Consider the following 17,683-nt stretch of genomic DNA (forward strand, 5'->3'; position numbering starts at 1 on the left):
CCAGCCAAACAGCACGCCGTTAAGTATCGCCGCATTCCAGCTATTATTTTTCCCTTTCTTCTTCTGGCATTATTGCGTTGGCATCACGCCGCTCTCCTCGGAGGGCGTCGCTGGCACGGGCGGCGGCGACTTTGGTTGGAAAACGACGAGACCTCCGATGTTTGCCGAGGAGCGCGGGGGAATATTCCAATGTTGAAACTGGCAGTGTAAAAGGAGGAAAGAGGGCGGGCGAGAGAGGGTGGCTAATGAGCGTGTCTATGAGAAAATGATTTGCTTGTTTCCTGAGAGGGGAATCACAGAGAATGGCTAAATGGGAGCTCTCCGAAGACACGGCGGCAGGCCTTCGTGTTGGGAGGCCGTCGACTCCGCGCGCCAATGTCATTAACGCCGAGAAGCCAGCGCCGACGCCGGTCGCCGAGTTCCGTCTGCTCTCCGTCGCAGGAACGCCGAGGGACGGCCATTCCGCCGAACGCTTTTGCGTATTAAAGATTTCATTTGTTACTGGGGTGGTGCGGAGAGACTAGCCTTGGCGCTGACGCTGAAGTCGAGCATTCAAAATCAAGGTGTTGTCAGACAACCTATTCCTATATCACAAACATTCGTCATGTTAACCCCGAAAGACAACCGTTTATACTCCTACGGACGCACGACAAAGAAGTAATCGAACTGATGCCAGCGGGCGCCATCCTCAGTGTTTGGGAGGCCCGTCTGACTGGATGTGCCAATGTCATTATTGCTGAGAAGCGACCATCTGAGAAGCAGAGCCAAACAGACAAACCGCCAAAAGCAAAAGGGTCCCCGAATCAGACGACAAGCTGAGGTTACGCCAGGCTTTTGGCGTCCTTACGGGCCGCAGCCTGTTTGGCAGGAGGCGGGCAACATGCGGAAAAGCCAAAACATAGTGTGCATGTATCAATGCATTGATCACACTTGTCACGGATTGAAATAAAAACGACTGGCAGGACATGAAATGCTAACGAGGGTTCAACAAGCTCATTTGTGATTGCCTGTGTTTGCTATTAGCCTTCACCTTGGAGCTCAGTCATAGTCATACTCCCGCTGGGTGAGCGTGTTTGCATCACAGGCTTGAAGAGCTGCTAAAATGGCGCTAATAAAGATTTAAACGGGCCAAACATCCAATCCATTTTGACTGGGGGAGCTGATACTGATCCTTCTCTGCCACTAATAAGCCGGGCTTCCACCAAATAGAGTTCCGAAAATCTTCTTTTTATGCTAATTTACGATGACTGATTCCCAGACTTGCATTGGTTCTAATTGGGCCAGAGTCCAAAAGGTGATGTCAGGATCTTCTGGCCTCCGGTGAGCATTCAGCACCGTCAGAATAAAGATTGATGACACGGGGATAAGAAGGGTCGTCGTGGCAGCGCAGCATTTTTACAAATGGAATAAAAAAAACATGGGGAGAAGCAATTAGCGAGCTCTCGGCACCCTTGACGAGAGACAAACGCTTCTTGTTTGGCCTTCAGTGTGCGCTGCTCCATTTTCATGCAGTCGTCCCACGTTAATTGAGGTCAAACCGTCGGTATGAAGCTACACTTGATTCTTGCGACGATACCCCTCGTAAAAGCAAGCGTATGATGAAAAAAAACAATGCCGTCTGTTGAATGGTCAAAGATTGGTCACTTAAATCCCATCTTGTCGATTCAAAGCACAAAGCAGTGAATTGTGACGACTGTTTCTACCAAATCAAATGGCTAAAGAATATTTATCCATCTCATCTTGAAGTATATTTTTGTAGTAGACTGGAAAATCCTCTTTGGAATGTTTTCATGCTCGTCTGAAAATTCTAGAGGGCACTTCCTGTTGATTTTGGGGCATTCACGGATGACTCGCCATTTCTTTTGGGCTATTTCCAGGTCACAAACTTCTGGTGACTAAGTTTTGATTTGGGGCACTTCAGAGTCTCTTCCTGCTGATCTTGGGCCAATCTCTGTTGAAACATTTCCTATTGAAATATGCCGTGTTCATCCTGAAGCACCGTATGTAACTGTATAGTTAAGGTTTGATTTCCAGCAGTGAGAAGTAAAAGGCGAGCCAGCTGGCTGAAGCTAGAATCCAACAAAACCCAGTCTTCTCGCTTCTTTGCGATCCCACAAGGCTCCTTCCTCCGGCTGGCGGCCCGTCAGAACCCTGCTCCCTCTCATCGTTGCAGAGACGGCGGGATGTTGCTCAGATGGCACGGGTAGTATTGTCGGAGGGGCGACATGTGACTAATCAGGAGTGGGCCTGCCTCGCCATATAGCGCCGATTCAAAAGGCCACTGAGACTCGGCGGTAATGGAAAAGCATGATGGGGGCCATCAGAGGGAGTCAACAAGTATTGCACTCACTATTGCTTTGCTTTGCATCCAATAGCGAGCGGGGTAATATATCAGCGGTGTCACTGAAAGCCATCGTGGGATTCATTACATAATGTAAACAAGTGATTGATCCCCCTCTGCTGTCAATAATCTGCTTTACAAGTCAAGCGTGGAGGGGGAGAAACGCCACGTGTCACTCGTCTCCCGCCTCCATCTTTCTCTGGCTCCCTTGTTATCTCTTATTTCTCTCCGCGGTCATTCGGCACCTCCGCGCGCGAGCATAAAATGGAGGGCGGCCAGGTTCCAATTCAGATCTCATTTGCGGCGCCGCCGGCCCCCTGCCCGCGTCGCAGTCAGCGAGGGGACCCGGGGGAGCCCTATCGCGGCTCTATATGCAAATGCGCCTGCACCTGGGCAACGGCGTGGGCATGCTGTGACGCCGAGCTTATTTATGCAAATATGGCACGGCGCCGCACGCAGCCCTGCCCGCGAATGGCGACCCAACTCTGTGGCGGGTGGGAAACGTGCAGAACATGAAAGATGTCCACCGAGGTGGGCGAGACGGGGATATAAACACAGGGGAAACGCGGGACGTTAGCCAGACATGATGTTAGTTCCACCGTAACTTCTCCATTTTCTAATGTTTCTCAAATATATGACGGAAAACCATGGCAACTACAAAACAAGTGCGTGATAACCCAAGTCATCGACAACAAGGCTGACTGTGTCAAAAAGGGCAAAAGCATGGAGACAAAACGTATTTTTGTGTGTCAGCCATTCCGGCGCCCCGCCTGGACAATCACATGGGAGAACATTCCCTTGGCAAGCAAGGCACCGCATTTATGTGCAAATGTATGCAAGAAATGCCAAAACGACTACTGAGCCAAAAATACCGACACAAATCGTTGGTATTATGAATAACCATGGCTGGTGTTTTTGTTCTTACTTATTTACTCTCACTTCATTCACACTTCATTCAAAATACAACAGAACAATGGCTTTGTGGTTTACTCAAGACTAATCTAAATATGGTGAGGATGAGAGGAAATGGACACGGGATACTATATTTCTATAGTCTGCCCTAAGGGCTATTTGCTATGCAGTTTTATCAACCCACGTTGTATTCTAAAAGTAACAACCGCTGAAGAATTAGACCCATATAATACTGAAAATGATTAAGCTATGTCAAAAGCCTCCCTTTCAAGGAGGTGCTAGAGTACTTCTCCTGGGACAAATGGTGCCGAAGCCAAAGAATTCCCTTGACTGTTCATTTGTACTTGGTTGCTGGCCTGTCATTTAAATCTGTCACATGACTTCAGCATCTCATTGAGTACTTGTACAATCGCGCGTACTTTTCAGAATTTCATCAACGCTTGACTCTGATCCACCATCAGCGCTGATTGATGAATGCAATAGTCTGATTAGAACCTCCAGAGGAGGATCATATGTCTCAAATACTGCCATCTATGTATTGAAATCTAAAAGGGTTCGGAAGAAAAAACTCCTAAATGATCGAGGACCATCCACTCAAACTTTTCCCATGTAAATTTTACAGAGCAGATTTTAATCTACATTTGGAAGAGGCCTGATCGTAATCTTAAAATATCAACGGTTTTAGTTTTTAAGGGAATGTATACACAAAACGCCCAACATATCCGAATCCTGACACTTGGATATTGTCATTTAAATCTGTCTATCAATAGACTGGAGGCACGGTACATTTAGGCAGATATAAACCAACCAAAAGGAAAATTATACCCTTTAAAGAAACCACACACATTTTTGCTACCTGAAGATAAGCAATGCAACATGCAAACGCCACACTGGAAAACTACAACTGAGATTAAAACACTGCTCCTATTTTGAACCATGGAGACAAAATCAGAACTACTCTAAGTTTCCAACTTAAAACCACACGAGGTATCATGGACTACATTGTGCTTTTACTTCAATCTGGGAATTGCCTTAACTACACTTTCCCGATCATACTTGCGCTCATTTCCGTAAGCGAACTAGTCAATAGGAGGCAGCTCCGCCCGGAGGCTGACTGGCAGCTTTGATGCTGTGATCATCAGGTTCCTGCCTCGCACCTTCTGGTTCAAAACCCTAGTCGACAAAAGGACTCTCGCCGTCTCCGCGGGGAGTGATTGACTGCGGCAACATGCCGTGACGTGGCGCGCAGGTAAGTTGCCTTTAAAGAATGCATATGAGTCCACCGTGAAAGGCACATGAAAGCAGCCTTTGGAGATGAGGCCCAAGAAAGGGAAATGTCAGGGAAAGTATTAAAGAAAGTAGGGGGGAAAAGAACGAGGGGGAGGAGGCGGCTTGCTGCTGTTGTTATTGTGTTTGATGTAGCGCTTGACAAGGCAGAGAGTTTAGACGTCCTCGTGTCATACAATATGCACGCCAGGAGAGGTTTCATTTAAATGCGCGCTCACTCGGCGTATGCGGCGGAGTGCCGGTCTGCTGGGGATTCATCACGGCCTCGCCGATAAAGACTCTCAGCAGACACCGATCGCTCGCTCGAGGTGAGATTGCCTTCCGAATGGACACTTGTTAAGTCGGAACACGCGACCCCGGCTAGTATTATCACCGCACTTGTGGACGAGCCCGTACGCCTGTCCGAGGATTGAGTCGCTACTTTTGCTACAAAGCGCTCAAGTGGCCAATTTGCCAGATCGCTAAGTATCGGCTTAAACGGGGAAAAAACAGGCGCAACTATGACTGAGTAGAAATAAAATGTTGGCGCTCGCAGAGGTCTGATTGGAGTTACAACGGGAGATAAAACGGCAAAAATTGAATCGGGAGAACTGTGTGACTGTAAACTACATCTACAACTACAACTAGATGCAAGACTTACCTGCGCAAAAGATTTTTAGATTCGAGTGAGTCGATGTTAGAAAGGGAGTCCCTTGCGAGTAGTACAAGGTACTTGTTTACATTGAAGATGAACTTACCGTGAGTACAAGGTACTTGTTTACATTGAAGATGAACTTACCGTGATCTTTACAAACAATTTTCATCCAAACAGATATAACAAAAAACTTACCTTGTCGAGAATAAAGCTAAACTAACAGACTAACTAAGCATAATGCTGAAGAGGCATCAGCATTTCTTCACTTTTACTTGTGATGATAAGAAAACAATCTCAAATGGTTGAAATTGTCACCCTCTTAAAATAATATGCCTGTGAGTTGTTGTGTTGAATGTATGATCCTTACTAACAATTTTCATCCAAACAGATATAACAACACTTACCTTACCTAACAGACTATCAGCATTTCTTCAATTTAGCGTCTTCTGATAAAAGCCACAGAATCTGTAGCCTTTCCACTTTTTGTGCATTTTAGCTCAAATTAGCTAGTAAAATTGCTACACTGAAATGTTCACTAAAATGACTGAATTAGCAGATCTTCTACAATATTGAAAATCTAGTGTATGTTATAGTAAATATTTCCTCTTACTGGTATCGAAGGCGTCTACATCTGATTGGATTTGTTTCCATGACGGAGGTTTTTGATGCTTTGTCAACATCACCTCGTTATTGACACTCTCATTGTCATGCTCAGTAGATAAGGACAGACTGGTGTCATTATTATTGTCAAGTGAATCTCCTGAAAAATGGGAAAAAACAATATTTGAACCATGTCAAAGTGTAAACCTAACCCCATGAATTTCCTTGGGGTCAATTGTATTAGTACATCTAGAATTCCCAAAATGCGTTATCAGTTATCTTTACACTTAGCAGATCAAGCATACTATAATATCACTCAAATCATTATGTTTAGCTGAAATGTTCATTAGTTAAAAGCACAAAAAACTATAATATCACTCAAATCATTAAGTTTAGCTGAAGTGTTCATTAGTTGAAAGCACAAAAAACTATATCACTCAAATCATTGTTTAGCTGAAATGTTCATTAGTTAAAAGCACAAAAATGGTCCAAAAAATACGCAGAAACAGTTTAGTTTAAAAGTATATTACACATTACATTTTCTTTGCTAACCCAAGTTTAAAAAATAAAAATATCACCTAAAGGAGTATGTTTAATGGAACACGTGACACCACGATCATTAGCTGACAGTTTCTACCAGTCAAATTGCAATGGGCATCTATCGCCGTCGATGGCGCCCACTAAATTTACGTTGAACAGGTGTACCTAACAAAGTGGTGCACAATGCTGTAAACAGCATAAATTAACAACAACAATTAGCTTTTGATGAGCAATTAGCGCAGATGTGCAAACAAAAATAAGCGAGAAATAACGGCCTTAGGTGGTGGGGTCCTTCTTGTCTGTTCAAGATATGTCAATGTTTGCATTAAATTCATTTTTGTTAAATAACAACCTCAATGTCTTAGAACACTACCCAATCAAGAAATGTGAAGAATGTCATATTTGATTTGTCGTTTATTGAATTTCAACTTGCACACAAAAAAGGCTATTACATTCCAGGTACATTTTAGCTTTGATTTGAATATGCCAGTTGTAACACCGGAGTATGTTGCAGGTGGGGTTGAGTCCAAGCTGAATCAGCAATTAGTGGCGAGCAATTAGTGTACTCATTCTCTTCATTGTGTTCTCGGACAGAACTGCATCCTGCGTGATGGCTTCCATGCGCATGCTAGAATAAGTCCAGATGAATGCAAAAACCTTTCTCAATCTCTTTTTGCTCCAATTTCCCAACAGGTTAGCCATGCCTTTGCTTTTATCTCACAGATTAGAAAAGTTTTTGGGGAGTGCAGCCGTGGGTGGTAGGTGTTGGTAGGGCGGCAATTAGCGTCGAGCTAATGAACTGCCGCTCATTATCGGGGAATCAACAGGGCCCGTGCTAATTACAGTGAGCGGGATGGACTGGTCTTTTCTGCCGCCACGGGCCCCGGACTGATCTGCTAGCAGTTACAGGTGTTCGTTGGCGCTCAAAACGTGGTGGGCTTTTAAATCGTTGGCAATCCATTTTATGTCAAAGGTCTCGCATCATCTGCAGCAGTGAAAGATGAGTCGCTCTGGTCTTAATGGATTGGACATCTAATTGGGCTACTACTAACATAACTTTGAACCTAAACCACAACCACAAAACCCTGAACAGTCAATAGCACAGAATCATGATAATTTACTGCCCTTCCTTCCAGTTTAAAAGGGACTGAAATGTTTATCGCCTTAAACCGCCATGTATTAAAGTTGGTCAACCGCCATTTCTGGTCAAAGTGTCGGCCGCTTCCATCACTGAAGTTCCTTTTAAGAGGAAACACGGACCAATATCGGGACATCAAACATCAACCCCCACGTTATCCCACTGCGGTCTCCTTCCATCTATCCGGGAAAAAGTTGTAAGTGCATTAATGAGGAGACTAAAGGCGATTTAAGCGATGCGGCGAGGAGAGCAATCAGCAAAGATTCTCGGCGTCGACACCGTAAGAAGAAGCGACCTGGGTATATAAAGTAGCCCCCCTCTTCCAACCCCCTGCGTTTCCTCCCATAACTTAAGCAGAGATCAGTGGCTAACACTCTTAATCCCAAGGGGGTGCTTTCTGAGCTGTAATTTAAAAATAGCGTTTTAATAACACACCACTGCTACAGTACATTAATCTCGGAATTAATTATCTAGCCCACCCTCAGCCTATTTGCTTGAAAGAGACTCTTTGCTCGCGTTTCTTGTGTTTTAGCTCTATTTATTCCACGAGTGAGCGGATAAAGAGATGCTCGCCGAGCCTCTGCCGTGCACCGCGCTAATTACGCCGCTGTACATTAGCGTGCGAGCGTATTAAAAATTTAAACCGGACGAGGAAGCGGGCGCGGGCGGGCGAGGTGTGAATTTCTTAAACGCCGCCCAATCTAGCGCTGGGCGTGCAACGTAAACAAGAATCAATTCGATTAAATGGGGGTAAATGCGAGCATAATCCAAAGATATTGTCGCAAACGGCTTCGTTTACATTTTCGTGCCCAGACCCTTTTTTTTTTTTTTAATCAAACGTCACTCGCAGCCATAGGAAATCAATTCCAGGGAGAAATTAAAGAGGGCGACGTGACGGCGCGAGAGGCCTAAAGGCAGCGCAAATATTCAAAAACAATATTAAAGTGCAATAAATAAAATATGAAGCTTCTTTGGCAATATAACACCGGGGGCGTCGGGGGAAGTGGGCACTAAATGCGACTTAATGAAAGACGCTAGCGTTTAAAGGCGCAGTAATCACCGTGCCAAAGGTGGCGCCGCTCAGCCCTCCGGCGCAAGCTGCTGCCTGACGAGTACCAGTGAGTATTAAGGCCACACACTAAAGAAAAACCATGGCAAGAAAAAGTCTTGGAGGAAAGAAAAGAAAACACTTTTTTATAAAAACGGATTATGACCTACCTTTCCTCAAATGAATGGAAATGCTAAAATGCTAATAATGTTAAATGACAATTAAAATTTTCAGTTTCAGTCCATAACTATGACTATGTTGTACACACCGGACTTCTAATAGTATAATGGTTTCCCCTATTAAGGCTCCAACGCTCTTTGTAGACTAGAGATCAAGTCTAACGTTGACATTTATGATTTGTATATGAGGAGCCATGTTAATAAAAAAAAGAACATCATCCTTGTCCCCTTCTGTCTCCCCCTGATGATTGACTGACTGACTGACCTCTATTGTCACGCCGACACCGATCTCCCAGTGCACGCATCACTTTGTACGTCCTCGGCTGAATGGCGTCGGGGTGCGCGAGGCGGGTGCCCCCGGGTCTGTGTATGGCAGATAACCTTTAAGGAGGTGCGGTTCATGCCTCCTGGCCCCCGGCACCTCGCCCGCTATCGCGCCACGGCATCGGGCGCGCTAAAATGCGGAGAGTGGAGGCTCGCCGCGCATGATTGATGTCGACTGTGGAGCGTCCGCTATCGTGAGGTGTAATGCGGAAGATACCGTGGAGTGTAAGATTGCTTTGGATGTGGGGAGGGGGGTGGTTAGGAAAAGTGCGTGGCGATAGCGTCCTGTTCTTTTACGTCCGTGAAATCAAAGTCTATGTGCGTGTTTTAGGCAGAATAGTCTTAAACTTCTGTCCAGAGGCGTTACGGATTTAGCGGCAAAAAAACGACACAACTAGATACTAGAGTAAAGGAAGTGCATTGTTATATCTTGAAAATGTGTTTCTTGCAATTGACATTATTTTTAGCAGTGTTGTATGTCGCACGTAAACGTGAGAAAGTAGTCTTTGATGGATATTTCTGTCGGATGTGTCATTTAAAATGATAATGGTGACGCAAAGCAAAATATAGACGTTCGCGTGATGCTAACATGTCAAAATTGTGGACAGAGGAGTTTTGTAGGCAGCTACAAATAATTTTGAACGTTCAATTAGGCTTGATGGAGTAATGAAAGGCAACATGCAAGCAGGACCAAAAAGATTTGATTGAAAAAAAGATGACATCTTTGCTGTTTTTTGGGAGGGGGGTGACACGGCGCGACTCTGATTTTTTTCGCACCTATTCGTTTTGTTTACGGCGAGGCAGGTGGTCTTCTCGTCAATCATCTCGTTTTGTGCCCTTGTGCGGGACTGACTATTTTTTCGAACAGGAAAAAAAAGAAGTTGCTAATTTTGCCAGTGCTCTTTCTAGACACTGCAGGTTTAATTGCTAATTGTTAACTGGGAATGAATGCATTTGCATATTAATTAGTTAGCCCATTTGCATTTTTAATTTGCCGCCTTCAAAGGGGGTGAGATAAAAGGTCGCACAATTCTGAATAATTTAAATAATTTATGCTCCATTGGTGAAAAGAAGGCGAACAGAGAAGTGTTCCGCGGATATTAACCCCTGAGAGCTTTTACCGAATAAAGCACTCCAAAAATTGTTTTAACAAATCTAATTAAACGGAAAAGGGTCTGAACACACAACCACCCGGAGCACCAGCAGCTCGAGTGTGTCCCCGGGACCAAAACAACGCCGGGGAGCTGAGCGGTGGTGGCGGCGGCGGCGGCGGCGAGGACGACACTTCCTGTCCTCGGTGCGGATATAAAGGCCCGCGCGAGTCCTTTCATCAGTCAGATTGATCAAATATCCCTACAGGAATGCTGATGGAGTCGCCGCTTGCTAATAGGAATTCTCTCTGAAGTGAAGCTGCTCTCCGCTGAGCGTCACCCTCCATAAGCAATCAAAGAGAGGCGTGCATCCTGGAAAGTTAACCGGGACAACTTTCGGCGGCGAGGGGGCCTAACGAATCGCAGACCGCCACAAACACTGTCCGCGTGCCAGGGTGCGTTGAAATAAGGCCAAGCTTTTGCAGATCTGGGCCCAAGGAAGAAACCCAGTAAGACGAGCGTGATTGGATTGATCCCCATGTCGAAAACAGGCGCTTCCTCGCAGTCAATGCCACACCAAAGTTTGTTGAAGAAAGGCCAACGTTTACACTTCTCTGCCTGCCAGTTGTCAATATTTTCTCCTCTGCCAGTGGTGATTAGAAATATGGGCTCAGAGAAAAAGACCATCCCAATTCAAACTAGCTTCTATAAAATGACAGATCTCGTCATTGCAAACACACAGTCCACGCTGTACCAAAAACAACGTCTTTGAACAAAAGGCCAACTTTGAGTGTTTAGCTAGCGTGCTTTGTTTGCTAATCTTCCTTCTTCTAGCCCTGTATCATGTCTTGATGATCTGAATTAAAGGTTACGTTACGGCAGAAGGTGAGCTTGCAGAAGCAAATTGGAAACTGCTGCCATTAAGAAAACCATATTTAGAGTTGGTTTTAATTTGGGGAATTTCTGGCTGGCACCACCCATGCGCATGGTTTACATGGCCAAAAATGATGATTTTTGCCACGCATTCTTCACTCCTATTTGCTTGTTGCGTCATCTTTGTCAATCTCCCCAAGGCTTTGTACGTCTGACTCTAATCCGGTCTCCTGGATGATCTTCGAAACAAAGCAGATGGAGATATCCTCCATTGGAAAAAGTCCAACTTCGACACTTTTTCTCGTGCCAGTCGTTAAATTTCCCCCCTCTCTATTTTTGATCCGGGTCTCGGCGCTTTGTGTGTCTGTCTCCTCTCCGGTGTCCTAGTGATCTTAATTACAGGCCCTTGGCTTGCAGCTGAGAGACCCATTAGAATCAGAAGACATCCAGCTTCCATTATGGGCTTGGCATTTGGTCTTTGTGCCCGTGCTCTTAAATTACACGTTGCCAATCGCAGTAGGCACGGGCAGGACGGGGATGGCTAAGGGATAAGTTGAAGGAGGAGTGGGCGGCGATGGAGGAGAGGGACGTGGGGTTCTGGGGCTTGCCAACTGTACCCCCCTTTGGTGCGCGCCCCCTCCCGTGCTCCTCTTTATCGCCAGATAACTTATGCAAAACGGCAAATGAAACCCATTCCCATTCACGTCGCGCTGATTGTCAGAGTACGCTCGCATTCCTTTGAGAGCGTGATTGACCGGCTGAAAGGCGACAAATTAGGGGGCCTGCGCCGTCTTTTCTTCGCGCCGGTCGCCGGGTTTATTTGCGGCAGATTCACCCGGGCCCAAAATGAAGTGAACTCAGGCGGCGCTGAATGGGAGAGCTCTGATTGAATAATTGATTTCCTTTGTGTGGCCTGTGTTTAAGAAGGATAACTCGACATCCTTTGGAGTGTAATGATTGTAATTACCGTCGTGACTGGTCATGTCAAATATGACACAAGAAAGGACTGTTATTAACCTTTATTCTCCACCAGACGACAAAAAAAAATGTCCTCGTCTCTTTGCTTCTGCTTCGGGTTTCTTCCAGGCAGGCGTGGGTTGGAACGCTTGGACGAGCTTCCGGTGCCAGCCTGCCAAAGGTTGACGCCTAATTGAGTGTGCAGTCGGGAGTCGGCAGAGTGTCAGAGACTCGTTTTCGGGATGAAAGAGTAACTACGACGCGTTCAGGTGGATACTGAGGAAAACTCATCCCTTACCTGTTGTCTTTGGGTTATAGGCTTGGTGCGGAACTAAGTCCACGGATCGGGAAAAATATTACGGTGAACTAACGTAGCCGGTATGGTTGTGTGTAAACACCTTTCCCAAACAGTAATTTACTCGAAAGGGTTTAAAATGACCCTGGGGTGGCAAATGATGGAGGATAATAAATACTTTTATCTGAATGAAGCTCTTCAAATACTTTAGATTTAGAATTTTACCATTAGGTCACACATTATAAAGCATATAGAGAGCATTAACTTACCTGTAGTTCTACACTTTGTGAGCATTACATTAGGAATTAATCTATAAAATATTTGTTTATAACTATGGCACCTGGCCCTTTGTATGGTAAACCAAAAAAGTATATATACTTGAACTACCTAAATTCCCATGAAGCTTTCAGACAGAAACCTTACAAGCAGAACTTATTATTATTAAGAGAATGCACTTACTTGTAGTTTCACATTTTTTTAGCATCACCGTAGCAATAAAACTATTAAATATGTGCCTTCCTGGTCTAGTGAGTGATGTGGATGTGAACAAAATATTGCTTAGAACCTTTAACTGTGGCCCCTGTTGTGTATTAGCAGTATGTAACATTCAAGAAAAAATGATCCCCACTAAGCTTTTAGGCAGAAATGTTACATGCACAACTTTAGCAGTTTATGTGCATAAAAACATGATTTGCAACAAATAACAAAGGATAGATTAAAAAATATAAGAGTATGTACTTACCCAAAGTTTCTCCTTTTGTATTCTTTTGTATTGTTATTGCAGCATTGCACTAGTTGTACTAGCAATAAAGCTTGTGAATATTTTGTCTTCTTGGCCTGAAAGATAAACAAAAAATAGTTTAGAATTTGTTGATTTCAAAATGGCCACTGGCTTTTTGTACTGTAAAGTTGGCTACCATCACTTTAGATTGTTTAATAATTAGTTCAAAAGTGAATGGGAGGGGTAAAACAATTTTAAAAAGGTATCTTCATAGATTATTGTCATTTTGTGTCTCCGCTGTTGATTTAGGTAACAACATTGAGGTTAACGGAGACATATTTGGTCATATTATCAGTGACGAGCACACGCTGTGGTCATGTGTCAGCCGCCCAGCAGGACGCGTGGCTTCTTTTAGGTTGTAAACAAGATGGCCGATTAGCCTTGTCGTGCACTCGGCCGCGTGGAAGTGAAGCCGCGCATCGTCTGGAGTTCCCTAATGACTTCCTAATTCCTCATCAAGAGATGAATGTCCTCCACAGCAGGCGGACTGGCGCGGTGGCAGGGTGCCATCCGGGAGCAGGTGCCGCACACCCGCCGTCCGTAGGCCTCAATTACCTCCTTCCGGCGAGAAGCCCGCTCACCTAGTCGCCCCTAACGCTAATCATGCTCATTTTGACATCTGGCGGCAAAGTTATTGCAAGAGCCGCGTTTCGGGGGGCATTTTGGGGCTTTTTTAGTTTGGTAAATGAACGCGTTCAATAATTACATATGTAACAACAAAATGGCTGAATTCAAATATTATATTATTTTTCTTGTCATTTACTCAATCACACAAGTTGTGTACATCTAAATTGTAACAAAAGATGCTAAACTTGTTTGAACATATGACATAAGGCAAATAGTGACATTTACTAATGTTTATACTCTTATATATTCATTACTGTTGTAAAAAGTACTGCCTGATAACAACATGATCATGTCATAAACGTCAATAACAGAGAAAAGTTTTTTTTTTTTACTTACACATGAAACAAAATGACTCGAATAAAAATAACACATTGACCACCCAATAACGTCCCGAAATGTGGACAACGACTAGCAAAACTTCCAACATGTGTCCTATTAAATATTAATGTTATGTACGTAACACATACTCTGGTTAACTCAACAATATTCCATTAGTGTAATAAGGGCGAATAAGCGATGTAAATGCTAATTAGCAGCTTTAAGAGGGCTAAATACTAATAACCACACACCGGTACTGTACTGTACAGGTTACAATAAAATGATACTACTTCTAAAACGCTAACTTGGTATAGTCGCATTCCTGCTCGTTTCAGAAACGTTCTCAAAACAAAGTAGGGTGTCAACAGGAAAATGTAAACGACTACACAACGAGTAATACATTTATTAATCATACTCATTGTCTTCAAGTGACGTTATGCGTCTTTTTTCGCCATTTTAATACGAACGGAGTGTACTTGAATTTGAACGTAAATAGATGCGCACCCCTTCTGGAAACAAACGTTTTATTTAGCCATAAAAAATATTATTAGGGTAACGTCTTTTGGCGTCACTTATTCTCCAAGAAGGCGAAACGCAATTTTTCCACACACTACTGTTTTCTAAAGTTTAGCAATGTAAAAAATAACTGCGTCATGCTAGCTTAGCATAGCAGCTTACTAGTACGTACTTACCATGTCATGTTCGTTTTAAAAACGTCAACTTTAAGCACCCAGCCGACCTTCAAAGGTGGGAATGTCCTAAAAACACAATTAAGAGTACGTCTGAGTCTATGTGGTCGTTTTAACGTGACTTTTAACCGTACATTTTGTTTAATTTAATTTTCCGGACATTGCTAACATCTTACCTGAGCTCCACTTTTTTCTTTGTCGAATCAATAGCAGGTGCACTTTGATTAGGATGATTGTAGACGAGCGCCCCCTAAGGGAAAACAACTTCTTTATTTAGCTATAAAGAATTTGTATTTAACGTTCTTTTAAAGTCACATATTGTAAAAATTAGGAAATATTTTAAACCACAATGACGTTTTGAATATATTTATTATATTTCTAAACATTATGTTAGTTATTGCATTGCCAAATTCAGCTTTTACATTTAATTACTACTATGTTTTTAATACTTTAACTCTTTAAAACTCAAAACACTAAATAATTCACAGCATATTAAACTTATTTAAACTCTGAGCCTTTAATTGTCCCCGGGGAAAAAGTCTAAAACATTTCAAACATCATTTTTCATGACTTTGTATCATATATATATATATATATATATATATATATATATATATATATATATATATATATATATATATATATATATATATATATATATATATATATATATATATATATATATATATATATATATATACACACAATACAATGAAGCATTCTTTGTGTGTCAAATTTTAAACTTTTAATGGAGTCAGATGGCTTGGAATAATGGTGAGTTGATGTAAAATACTAAGTCAAATATTACTCAATATTTGGTGAAATTGGCCACAAAACTCACGACTAATCTACGTCATCTTCAAAACATAGACAATGAGTTGGGAGGAGAACAAACCACCTCTTGGAGTGCGGTAATCAAGCCACCATCTTTTCCGCTTTCAATGTGGGGGGACAATATGGGCGTGGTTACGCCTATTGTCAAAGCAGCTGAGTTAATTAAGCGCATGCGCAGCAAACCGTTCCTTTTGGAAGCCTTGTCCCATGCTGCCAGTCGGCGAGCACCCCAACGAGGTAAGGAATTGCGTTTTTATCAAGCTATCGGGAGATTTTTCAGCAATCAATTGAGCCCAAAACGCCAACAAATATCTTAGTTTAATGCCAGGTTTAACACACCGTCGACAATTTAAGTTTGGGCTTCTTTGTGCCGTATGTTACTAGTTAGCATTAGCGTTAGCGTCACGATTTGACTTAAAAACTATGTTATCCGTTTCACCTCCATTATTGAGTCGTGTAGCAAGACTTTAAATTTAATCAAACAACGCCGAGACATCAACCGACAGTTTGCTGGGTAAATGCTCACTCTAGTTAGTTCCTGTTGTGTTTTAAGTAATGATAGTTTTCATTGCGAGTGCTTAACACCCGTTGCCGATTTGTAATTGTTCTGTTTTTACAAAAAAAATCACTTATACAAAACTGTTAAGCCAACTTTGTCCTAGCTGTTAACGTCAGTCTGTATATTTAATCGCCTTATACAAAACTATTAAGCCAACTAAGCCAACTTTCTCCTAGCTCACTGGTGTCAAAGCGGCGGCCCGGGGGCCAAATCTGGCCCGCCGCGTCATTTTGTGCGGCCCGAGAAAGTCAATCATGAGTGCCGACTTTCTGTTAGGATCAAATTCAAATGAAGATTATACATGTATATTATATTTCCTCATTTTCCCCTTTTAAATCAATAATTGTAATTTTTTAATCCATTTTTTCCTTTTTGTGTTTTTAGTTCAAAAAGCATTTAGTAAAATCTAAAAATAAATATATTTAAAACAAATTCCGTTTTCCACTCTAATATTGAACATATTCCCAAAAATATTTTGTTTTCTTTTGAAATGAAAAACAAATTATTATAAGATATTTTCCCTCATAAAAAAAAAAGCTCAATTTTTTTTAGATCTATAAAAACTGAATGTTTAGGGATTTTGATAGTTTTTTTAATCCAATTTAAATAGAAAAAAAAATATCATATTATTTCAAAAATGGTCTGGCCCAACGTGAAATCGAGTTGATGTTATTGCGACCCGCGAACCAACCCGAGTTTGACACCCTCGTCCTAGCTGTTAACGTCAGTCTATATTTAATCGCCTTGTCTGGAAAAGGAAAAATAGCACTTGGCACTCGCTAACTAATTTTCATTCTTTATTTTGATCGTTTATTAAATTTCTTGTTAGATTTCTCTATCCTGTAATTGTTTGGCAACCCCCAAATACCTTGGTTAAATCAAGTTTTCCCTGTTTAGCATCAAGATAAAACTACTTCCCCAAAAAAACAACTAAGCCTATCTGTTGAATCTCCAGGCTCTATATATGCTAACTTATGATTTTTTTTGTTTTCCCTGTTTAGCACCAAGATGCAGCTCTTCTAGCATGCCGAGAGGACTCTTGAGGTTATAGAAGAGGAGCCTGGGCCAGATCAAGGTAAAACTACCCCCCCCCCCCAAAAAAGTTGATTTTTCCTAAGTGTTTATTCCCCAGTTTTTTTTCTAATTTTATTTTCTGTTTATTCCTTAATTTTATTCCCCCACCTTTTTTTAAATATTATTTTCTAAGTGTATATACCCCCAGTTTTTTTTTCCTAATTTTATTTTCATAAGTGTTTTCCCATTTTTTTTTCCTAATTTTATTTTCTAAGTGTTTTCCCATTTTTTTTCTAAGTATTTATTCCCCCAGTTTTAAAAAAAAAATGTATTAAGTCTATATACCCCCAGTCTTTTTCCTAATTTTATTTTCTAAGTGTTTATTCCCCCAGTTTATTTTTTTCTTCTAATTTTATTTTCCAAGTGTTTATTCCCCATTTCTTAATTTTTATTTTCCAAGTGTATTTTACAAAAAATAATTGTAAGTGTAAAATTGTTTTGTGAACCTTAAACTAAAATGTCTTGTCTACAGGTGGACAAACCAGAGAAAAGACTACACTAATCAACACTTCAATGTAATGTCAACTAAGTATGCAAAAGTTGAAATGTTTACCTGTAAATAAAAAAAATTAAACTTGCATT

The 17,683-nt window shown here is 42.1% G+C and overlaps 2 long non-coding RNA genes across 2 annotated transcripts in view; one reads left to right on the forward strand and one right to left on the reverse strand.

Moving 5' to 3' along the window:
- Nucleotides 1–14,857, reverse strand: part of LOC144064906 (uncharacterized) — a 102,663-nt gene extending 87,806 nt beyond the window's left edge. Inside the window, exons 1-4 of the long non-coding RNA XR_013296925.1 lie at nt 14,811–14,857; nt 14,638–14,703; nt 12,962–13,056; nt 5,785–5,934 (exon numbers count right to left, since the gene is read on the reverse strand). This is a non-coding gene — a long non-coding RNA (uncharacterized LOC144064906). The remainder of the gene's footprint in view (nt 1–5,784; nt 5,935–12,961; nt 13,057–14,637; nt 14,704–14,810) is intronic.
- Nucleotides 14,858–15,469: 612 nt separating this feature from the next.
- On the forward strand, nt 15,470–17,679 carry LOC144064746 (uncharacterized). The gene is made up of 3 exons (XR_013296876.1): nt 15,470–15,705; nt 17,029–17,102; nt 17,574–17,679. It is a non-coding gene; the product is annotated as an uncharacterized LOC144064746 (long non-coding RNA).
- The last annotated feature ends 4 nt before the right edge of the window (nt 17,680–17,683 follow it).

This window comes from Stigmatopora argus, chromosome 19 (genome assembly GCF_051989625.1).
Source record: "Stigmatopora argus isolate UIUO_Sarg chromosome 19, RoL_Sarg_1.0, whole genome shotgun sequence".
In the NCBI taxonomy this organism is placed as follows: Eukaryota; Metazoa; Chordata; class Actinopteri; order Syngnathiformes; family Syngnathidae; genus Stigmatopora; species Stigmatopora argus.